This window comes from Lethenteron reissneri, chromosome 62, assembly GCF_015708825.2.
Source record: "Lethenteron reissneri isolate LAM-NWPU_2019-01 chromosome 62, ASM1570882v1, whole genome shotgun sequence".
Taxonomy (NCBI): Eukaryota; Metazoa; Chordata; class Hyperoartia; order Petromyzontiformes; family Petromyzontidae; genus Lethenteron; species Lethenteron reissneri.
The window spans coordinates 6421987-6431367 of NC_083840.1; the positions used below are offsets into that span (position 1 = coordinate 6421987).

At 53.4% G+C, this 9381-nt stretch overlaps 1 long non-coding RNA gene across 1 annotated transcript; it reads left to right on the forward strand.

Moving 5' to 3' along the window:
- Positions 1-74: 74 nt before the first annotated feature.
- On the forward strand, positions 75-4317 carry LOC133358460 (uncharacterized). The gene is made up of 2 exons (XR_009757087.1): positions 75-615; positions 809-4317. It is a non-coding gene; the product is annotated as an uncharacterized LOC133358460 (long non-coding RNA).
- The last annotated feature ends 5064 nt before the right edge of the window (positions 4318-9381 follow it).

A 9381-nucleotide genomic window follows, 5' to 3' on the forward strand; every position in this document is an offset into this window, starting at 1 on the left:
CCCACACACACACTCACACCCACACACTCACTCACACTCACTCACACACACTCACTCACACACACTCACTCACACACACTCACATACTCACTCACACACACACCTCACATGCTCACACACTCACACTCACTCACACTGACTCACACACACTCACACACACACTCACACCCACACACACACAAACACTCACACCCACACACACACTCACACACACACTCACACACACACTCACATCCACACACACTCACACCCACACACACTCACACACTCACACACACACCCACACACCCACACACTCACTCACACACACACACTCACACACACACTCACACCCACATACCCACTCACACCAACACACACTCACACACACACACTCACACACACTCATACACACACCCACACACCCACACATTCACCCGCCTCGCCCCGGTGGTCGGTCCATCCGGCGACCTCCGCAATGCACGTCCAGCGGTGCTGCTAAGCGTTCCGCCACAGCCGCGGCGGTGTCCGCCACTAGGTCCACTCAGCCTGAACCCGTGCTGCGTGCTCTGTGTTCCTGTAGGTGCCGGTGGAGACGCAGAGAAAAGCAAGCAGGTTCATTTCAAGTCGGAGCAGGTATGTACGCATGCACACACGCACACACACGCACACACACGCACACACGCGCACACACGCACACACACGCAGACACACGCACACACAGACTCCACTTTCTCAGGCTATGGGCCCGAGGAAGTGGAGTCTGGGCCCCCCCCCCCCGCTCACCACAGCATGAACGCCACTCACTCGTTTTGGTCTGTGGATGCAGGAGACCGCTCAAGAGGCTCGCAAGGTCAACCACAAGGAGGTCATCTGAGCCGCGACAACGCAGCACCGCACACATAACACGCACACTCACTCAACACACACACACTCAACACACACTCACTCAACACACACACACTCAACACACACACACTCAACACACACTCGCTCGCTCAACACACACTCACTCAACACACACTCGCTCAACACACCCACTCAACACACACTCGCTCAACACACCCACTCAACACACACTCGCTCGCTCAACACGCACTCACTCAACACACACTCACTCAACACGCACACTGAACACGCACACTGAACACGCACTCTCTCTCTCTCTCTGCGTCTCTCCCTGCGTCTCTCCCTGCATCTCTCTCTTCTCTCTCTCTGCGTCTCCACGCGTCCCGGCGCAAGCGACGTCCGTCGCGCCTGCGTTAGTGGGATGCCAGTGTCGCGATAATAAAAACAGCAATCTACCAAAAAGCAATGGCGGAAGGGAACCGAGGCATGGGACGACGACTTGCGACGGCGACAGATGGAGCGGGGAAGCAGGAGGAGGAGGCGCTAGAATGTGGAGGTGACGGCGTGGAGACGTCAACAACAGGAGGGGCCGGCGCCACGTCGCTGATCTCCACCTGCGCAGGGTCCTGACGTGGCGGCGGCCACGGGGAGCGGCCGGACAAGCGGCTGGGGGGGGGGGGGCAGGCCGGGAGATGCACTTGGTTCAGCGGCGCCGGGTGGCGGTGGCGTTTGGTTGCGGTGCGCGGTGATCGGTCGCGGTGATGGGTCGCGGTGATGGATCGCGCCGATGGGTCGCGGTGATGGATCGCGGTGATCGGTCGTGGCGATCGGTCGAGTCGATCTAGGGGGGGGGAGGCCCAGGGGGACCGGTTTGGATATTTCGCCACCGTCGTTGGCCGTGAGCGGGAATTGAACCTGGGGTGGCCGGGTTCGCAGCGCAGCACGCTAACCGCTGCGCCACCGCTCCCTGTTCCCAAGTGCATGCAGTCGCACGCACACGTACACACGCGCGCACACGCACACACACGTACACACACACGCGCATGAATACAACATGTGCGTGTCTAGATTTTGTAATCGATGAGCAGTCGTTTAGTCCGATGCCGCGCGTTTTGCTACCGTTCTTTTTACGTTGAAGTTCACGTTTCTTTTTTTATATATTACATCCAAATTCTCCACACGGCTTTTTTTGCATTTGTGGGACGTGAGTCCGATTTACAACGGAGACATTTACGGAGGCGGAAGATCGCACATCTCTCCACGTTTGGTTCACCCTCTCGTCATTTAAACTCCCTGCCGCCTCCTCCGGGAGCGGTGGCGTGCGCCCAGCCCCGTGCACCACGTGTGACGAGCCCCTCACCACGTGCCCCTCACCACGTGCCCCTCACCACGTGGGGGCGCTCGGCCCACGTGACATGAAACCTCACCACGTGGGGGCGCTTGCTCTGACGTACCCCTCGCCATGTGTGACGTGCACCTCGCCCCGTGTGACGCGCCTCTCATCACGTGACGAGCCCCTCACCACGTGATGGCGCACGCCTCGCCTCGTGCGACGCGACGCGCCGGGTGCTGGGCCGGTTGCTCGCTGAGATTATTGACCGTCTGCCTTGGGGGGGGGAGGAGGGGGGGTTGAAGAATATCCACTAATTAATCACGACAACGGGAAACTTGAATTAGACGAATAAAGAGGCCAAGCTGCAGAGCATCGCGGGTGGCCCCTCGTGACGGAGTCTTGTGCAGGAGCGGCATGTCAACGTTGGCAACGCACGGCACAGCGTCGCGTGCCCCGCTCGCTGGGGATGGATGCGGATATGCGAGAAGGGTCGGATCTGCGACGTTGCTGCGGCGTGTTACCTCGCGCTGTTTGGTGCTGCCGCCGCCATGTCCATTGCGGTGGTCGTGGCCGAATCGTGGGCCGGGCAGTGCTTGGGTGGCGAACACTCGCGGCGCGTCACTCGGGAATGTGGGCGATGGCGTGGGAAGGGATAACGGCGAGCGGCCAGCAACTAACGGTGGTGCCGTTGATGTTGGAACACATCGGGCGTTGTGTGACGAGGGTCTTGAATCGAGCGGGGTTACTTATTGCGGATGATGATGATGGGAGGAGGGAATTCCTCGCGAGTGGAGAAGCGCGAGGGAAGAAGCGGAGAGGGAGGTGCCCTAACCTGCCGTTCAATGCCGAAGAGGACAAGGGCTTCTGGGTAGCCCCCATGATGCATTGCAGCCTCACTCAGCTCGTGGTGCTATTGATGGGACGACGCTCGTCGCTCATTGCTTGACGTCCGTTATTGAACCATTTGTGAAGTCGTCGTTAGGTCGTGGGCACGACAGGGTAGCGGTGGTGGTAGCGTTATAGTGGTGACAACACTCGCGCCTCGCAGTAAAAAGTCCTGGGTTCGACTCCCGACTGGGGCTCCTCTCTGTGAGTCGAGTTTGCAGTTTGCGTGTTCTCGCCCTGCTCTGCGTGGCTCCCTCCGGGCTGTCTGGTTTGCTCCTCGAGATCAAATACCCCCCCATACAGTACCACTGGCGTAGGCCGAGAAACAATCTCACTGCTGCGAAACTCGCGTGCCGATCACTCCACGTGGGATCACCCGCAGCACGGAACGTCTACCCCTCTACCGCAGACACTTGGCAGGACCCTCTTGAGCACGAGCCTTGAGACTCTTCGGTGAGACCGTCCCGGCTGAACGAGCGCCTTCTCTGAATGTCAATCAGCTCCAGCCACCTCGCCGCCCCCCCAGCGAGTCTCGTGACCTCGTTTTTAGGAGGGTCCTGCTTGCTTACATCGACACGTTTGGCCGTCAAATTCGTTTGGCGGCGGAGGTGGCAGTGGTGGTGGTGATTGTGTGGGTGGTGGTGGTGTGGGTGGTGGTGGTGGTGTGGGTGGTGTGGGTGGTGGTGGTGGTGATGATTGTGTGGGTGGTGGTGATTGTGTGGGTGGTGGTGGTGATTTTGTGGGTGGTGGTGATTGTGTGGGTGGTGGTGTGGGTGGTGGTGGTGGTGTGGGTGGTGGTGGTGGTGTGGGTGCTGGTGGTGATTGTGTGGGTGGTGGTGGTGGTGGTGAGGTGGCCTTCCCTCTGTGGGAGCAAACCAGAGAGCCCTGGAGAAAGCCCCCCGGCACCACGCAATGAATTCTCACCGAACATCTGTCGCCCGGTTAACCCAAACACCAAACCATGTTTGAAGGCAATTATGATTTCCAAGTATTTGTTTTATACGTATTTTATTTTATACTTGCGTGCCTCTGTATTAAGCCAGTTGCTTTAGTGTATAATTGTTATAGTTTAAGCCGGTGTGGGTGTAACCGCCGCGAGTGAGTGCTCTGGGCTTGTATGGACCGCGTTGGCGACACAAGGCTCGCTCCGGGCAGCACAGGAGGAGCAGGGTTGGTTTGTGTGTCTCTCCGTATCCGCTGTTGTGTAACCGGCGCGGTCCGTGTAACGAAAGAAAAGCCACAATAAAGCCACAACGGCGATTGTGAACCCGCCGCTGCGTTGCGTGTCACTTAGATTCCATCTCCACCAGCCTGTGCACCCAGCCGTGTGAAGGGTACTTCATAACGCGTGGCGGGTCAAGTGCGGGTCCAGTAAGTCCCCGGTTTGCGGAACACCCGACTTACGGAATCGCTCCCATACATCATGTTTACAAATAAAATTTGCGAAATGTTTGCGTTAGTTGCGTAAGAGCACAACTAGCGCAGCGCGCGGTGACTTGACGCCTCCTCGCTCCGCCCAAACGCCGCCTTCACCCACCCAGCCTCTGCAGGCTGAAGGTGAATGGAACTTCACGTAGCGTTACGTAATTGTTTGTTTTCTATGCTTAGAACTCTTCTTTTCCCCATGTTTATATTGCTAGTTTTCAGTGTATTTCATGAGTTATTCACTGTACCCACTTTATTTCACACAATTACATTTCTATTGCTTAGGGACTTGGCGAACAGTGTTAAAATGTTTCGTGGTATTCATCAACAATTGGATAGAGTAAATGTCCCATTAGTTGAAGCGTAGTGTTAGGGTAAGATATTCGATGAAGTGAAATAATCATAGGAAGTGCAGAGCGCATATTCTTAGGTTTTTCGGTAAAGTCACGTAGGTAAAAAAATTAAAATTAATAAAAGTAAAAAAAATCACGACGTTTCGGAGGCAACACAAGCTTCCGTCTTCAGGTCGAACCGTCACAGCACGAAAGCTGTATCAAGTGAGAGAAATTCCAAGAAAACAGTCCTTGTATAATTCTAGATTTGAAGCTTTCGTGACTGCAAGGATTCATATTCTTAGGTTTTATCGGTAAAGTCACGTAGGTAAAAAATGTAAATTAATAAAAGTAAAATAAAACAAAAATCACGACGTTTCGGAAGCAACACAAGCCTCCGTCTGTGACGGTTCCACCTGAAGACGGAGACTTGTGTTGCTTCCGAAACGTCGTGATTTTTTATTTTGTTTTATTTTACTTTTTTAATTTTCATTTTTTACCTACATGACTTTACCGAAAAAACCTAAGAATATGAGTCCTTGTATATATACTGGTTGAGGGTGGGAGGAGCCAAGAGCGCGTGGACAGCGATACGAGCCACCCGGGTGGCGATGGGCAGCGGACTGCAGCGCGACACGGAGCTGAGATGAAACGGAGCTCGTCACTGCGTCGTCAGTCGGGGAGGCACAGGCGCAACTTTTGACGCCCAGTGGGGAGTTTATCGTAGATTTTGGGGGGGGGGGGGGGGGGGGGGAATGTTCAGTTCCCGAAATACGGAAAATCTACATCTGCAGAACGTGAATAAGCAGTGGCATCTACAGCTACAGAACGTGCAGAAGCAGTTGCATCTGCAGAACATGAAGAACTAGTGGCATCTACATCTACAGCTCGTGAAGAACCAGTGGCATCTACATCTCGTGAAGAACCAGTGGCATCGACATCTACAGAACGTGAAGAACCAGTGGCATCTACAGCTATAGAATGTGAAGAACCAGTGGCATCTACATCTGCAGAACGTGAAGAACTAGTGGCATCTACATCTGCAGAACGTGAAGAAGCAGTGGCATCTACATCTGCAGAACATGAATAACCAGTGGCATCTACATCTGTAGAACATGAATAACCAGTGGCATCTACAGCTACAGAACGTGAAGAACTAGTGGCATCTACATCTGCAGAACGTGAAGAACTAGTGGCATCTACATCTACAGAACGTGAAGAACTAGTGGCATCTACATCTGTAGAACATGAATAACCAGTGGCATCTACAGCTACAGAACGTGAAGAAGCAGTGGCATCTGCATCTGCAGAACATGAATAACCAGTGGCATCTACATCTGCAGAACATGAATAACCAGTGGCATCTGCAGCTACAGAACGTGAAGAAGCAGTGGCATCTGCATCTGCAGAACATGAAGAACCAGTGGCATCTACAGCTATAGAATGTGAAGAACCAGTGGCATCTGCAGCTACAGAACGTGAAGAACCAGTGGCATCTACATCTGCAGAACGTGAAGAACCAGTGGCATCTACATCTGCAGAACGTGAAGAACCAGTGGCATCTACAGCTCGTGAAGAACCAGTGGCATCTACATCTGCAGGAGGTTATACAATTTGTAAAGCCATTCCCCGTGTTGAGTGCACACGCCGTACAGCGTGTTTGGAATGGACAGGAGTCAAGTTGGACTTACGGACAAATCGATTTACGAACAGACCTCTGGAACCCAACTCGTTCCTAAGGAGCGGAGTCCCGGTTTTTAGAAACGATGTTAATTATAATCACATCAACTCGCGATGTGTTGTCCTCTAGCGACCTCTAGTCACATCAACTCGCGTTGTGTTGCCCTCTAGCGACCTCTAGTCTCATCAACTCGCGTTGTGTTGCCCTCTAGCGACCTCTAGTCTCATCAACTCGCGTTGTGTTGCCCTCTAGCGACCTCTAGTCTCATCAACTCGCGTTGTGTTGCCCTCTAGCGACCTCTAGTCTCATCAACTCGCGATGTGTTGTCCTCTAGCGACCTCTAGTCACATCAACTCGCGATGTGTTGCCCTCTAGCGACCTCTAGTCTCATCAACTCGCGATGTGTTGCCCTCTAGCGACCTCTAGTCTCATCAACTCGCGTTGTGTTGCCCTCTAGCGACCTCTAGTCTCATCAACTCGCGATGTGTTGCCCTCTAGCGACCTCTAGTCTCATCAACTCGCGTTGTGTTGCCCTCTAGCGACCTCTAGTCTCATCAACTCGCGATGTGTTGCCCTCTAGCGACCTCTAGTCTCATCAACTCGCGTTGTGTTGCCCTCTAGCGACCTCTAGTCTCATCAACTCGCGATGTGTTGTCCTCTAGCGACCTCTAGTCACATCAACTCGCGATGTGTTGCCCTCTAGCGACCTCTAGTCTCATCAACTCGCGTTGTGTTGTCCTCTAGCGACCTCTAGTCTCATCAACTCGCGTTGTGTTGCCCTCTAGCGACCTCTAGTCTCATCAACTCGCGTTGTGTTGTCCTCTAGCGACCTCTAGTCTCTCAACTCGCGTTGTGTTGCCCTCTAGCGACCTCTAGTCTCATCAACTCGCGATGTGTTGTCCTCTAGCGACCTCTAGTCACATCAACTCGCGATGTGTTGTCCTCTAGCGACCTCTAGTCACATCAACTCGCGTTGTGTTGTCCTCTAGCGACCTCTAGTCTCATCAACTCGCGATGTGTTGTCCTCTAGCGACCTCTAGTCTCATCAACTCGCGATGTGTTGTCCTCTAGCGACCTCTAGTCACATCAACTCGCGATGTGTTGTCCTCTAGCGACCTCTAGTCTCATCAACTCGCGATGTGTTGTCCTCTAGCGACCTCTAGTCTCATCAACTCGCGTTGTGTTGCCCTCTAGCGACCTCTAGTCTCATCAACTCGCGTTGTGTTGTCCTCTAGCGACCTCTAGTCACATCAACTCGCGTTGTGTTGCCCTCTAGCGACCTCTAGTCACATCAACTCGCGATGTGTTGTCCTCTAGCGACCTCTAGTCACATCAACTCGCGATGTGTTGTCCTCTAGCGACCTCTAGTCACATCAACTCGCGTTGTGTTGCCCTCTAGCGACCTCTAGTCACATCAACTCGCGATGTGTTGCCCTCTAGCGACCTCTAGTCACATCAACTCGCGATGTGTTGTCCTCTAGCGACCTCTAGTCTCATCAACTCGCGTTGTGTTGCCCTCTAGCGACCTCTAGTCTCATCAACTCGCGTTGTGTTGTCCTCTAGCGACCTCTAGTCACATCAACTCGCGATGTGTTGTCCTCTAGCGACCTCTAGTCACATCAACTCGCGATGTGTTGTCCTCTAGCGACCTCTAGTCACATCAACTCGCGATGTGTTGTCCTCTAGCGACCTCTAGTCACATCAACTCGCGATGTGTTGTCCTCTAGCGACCTCTAGTCACATCAACTCGCGATGTGTTGCCCTCTAGCGACCTCTAGTCACATCAACTCGCGTTGTGTTGCCCTCTAGCGACCTCTAGTCACATCAACTCGCGATGTGTTGTCCTCTAGCGACCTCTAGTCACATCAACTCGCGATGTGTTGTCCTCTAGCGACCTCTAGTCACATCAACTCGCGTTGTGTTGCCCTCTAGCGACCTCTAGTCACATCAACTCGCGATGTGTTGCCCTCTAGCGACCTCTAGTCACATCAACTCGCGATGTGTTGTCCTCTAGCGACCTCTAGTCACATCAACTCGCGATGTGTTGTCCTCTAGCGACCTCTAATCACATCAACTCGCGATGTGTTGTCCTCTAGCGACCTCTAGTCACATCAACTCGCGTTGTGTTGTCCTCTAGCGACCTCTAATCACATCAACTCGCGATGTGTTGCCCTCTAGCGACCTCTAATCACATCAACTCGCGATGTGTTGTCCTCTAGCGACCTCTAGTCTCATCAACTCGCGTTGTGTTGTCCTCTAGCGACCTCTAATCACATCAACTCGCGATGTGTTGCCCTCTAGCGACCTCTAATCACATCAACTCGCGATGTGTTGTCCTCTAGCGACCTCTAATCACATCAACTCGCGATGTGTTGTCCTCTAGCGACCTCTAATCACATCAACTCGCGTTGTGTTGTCCTCTAGCGACCTCTAATCACATCAACTCGCGATGTGTTGTCCTCTAGCGACCTCTAATCACATCAACTCGCGATGTGTTGTCCTCTAGCGACCTCTAATCACATCAACTCGCGATGTGTTGTCCTCTAGCGACCTCTAATCACATCAACTCGCGATGTGTTGCCCTCTAGCGACCTCTAATCACATCAACTCGCGATGTGTTGTCCTCTAGCGACCTCTAATCACATCAACTCGCGATGTGTTGCCCTCTAGCGACCTCTAATCACATCAACTCGCGATGTGTTGTCCTCTAGCGACCTCTAGTCTCATCAACTCGCGATGTGTTGCCCTCTAGCGACCTCTAGTCTCATCAACTCGCGTTGTGTTGTCCTCTAGCGACCTCTAGTCACATCAACTCGCGTTGTGTTGCCCTCTAGCGACCTCTAGTCTCATCAACTCGCGTTGTGTTGCCCTCTAGCGACCTCTAGTCACATCAACTC